The sequence below is a fragment of the Pundamilia nyererei genome, unplaced genomic scaffold, assembly GCF_000239375.1.
Source record: "Pundamilia nyererei isolate P.nyererei 1_Seehausen unplaced genomic scaffold, PunNye1.0 scaffold00001, whole genome shotgun sequence".
NCBI lineage: Eukaryota > Metazoa > Chordata > Actinopteri > Cichliformes > Cichlidae > Pundamilia > Pundamilia nyererei.
The window spans coordinates 4,525,563-4,526,537 of NW_005187402.1; the positions used below are offsets into that span (position 1 = coordinate 4,525,563).

The 975-nt window shown below is 36.3% G+C and overlaps 1 protein-coding gene across 3 annotated transcripts in view; it reads left to right on the forward strand.

The window, feature by feature from the left end:
• ints6l (integrator complex subunit 6 like) overlaps window positions 1-975 on the forward strand; it is a 23,455-nt gene that overhangs the window by 8,509 nt on the left and 13,971 nt on the right. The gene's annotated exons all lie outside the window — the stretch shown is intronic.

Sequence of the window (975 nt, forward strand, 5' to 3'; positions counted from 1 at the left end):
GACTTATGCAATTTACTTGTGATAAAAGTTGCTACAACTACTTGCAGTTTTTTCAAAAGCAAAAATGTTGAGTGCAATCATCAGGCAACCAACTGTTTTTTTCCTATTCACAAGGAGGTTGCTGTCCTACTTTTACTTTCATGTGAATGAGCCGTTAATAATGAGTCTGAAATTACCTCACTCAACAGTACTGAGTGTCTCACCACAGGAATCTTGTGTAGTGAGGCTGACTGATGCAGTTAAAGTTGCCCATTAGTGCATGACGTCTTGGAGTTTGGGATGAAATCTGACTGAGTGAAGCCATTTACTGTATATCACATTTCCACCATCCTGTGCTCCGACTCTACATCTGCACAGACATTCATCAAAAAAATCGTCTCTCTTTCTTCTCATCCTCTCTGTCACCTGCTCACATACTGGTTCCCACTGAATATCAGCCTATAAATGAAACCAGAAACACAGGACTGTGACCAGATCACACTGGAATCTGTTACTGTTTGCTAGGGGAGAAAAAATCAGGACAACATAGTCAGTAGTCTATGTCATAGTCATAATCAATATTTTGCGTGGCAATATTGTAACAATACTAGACACCAAATATTGATATTTTATTAAGTAAAATGTGATATTTTTGATATATAGTAGATATCATACCATGGAATATCAATATTTGCCTAATAGGAGGCAACTTTTCTGCAAACAGTTACAGGCTGACTGATTGCAGTCGCTCTCAGAGACACTGTCATAGGTTTGCAAATAATTGCTGTCTAGTTTATAAATGCAGTGAGATAACACGTTGTCATTAGCAGTGTTGGTCAAGTTACTTGAAAAAAGTAATCAGTAACTAATTACTGATTACTTCCCCAAAAAGTAATCCCATTACTTAACTGATTACTTATTTTCAAAAGTAATTAATTACTTAGTTACTTAGTTACTTTTACAAACACGATTTACAACCTGAGTAGGTGATAAAGC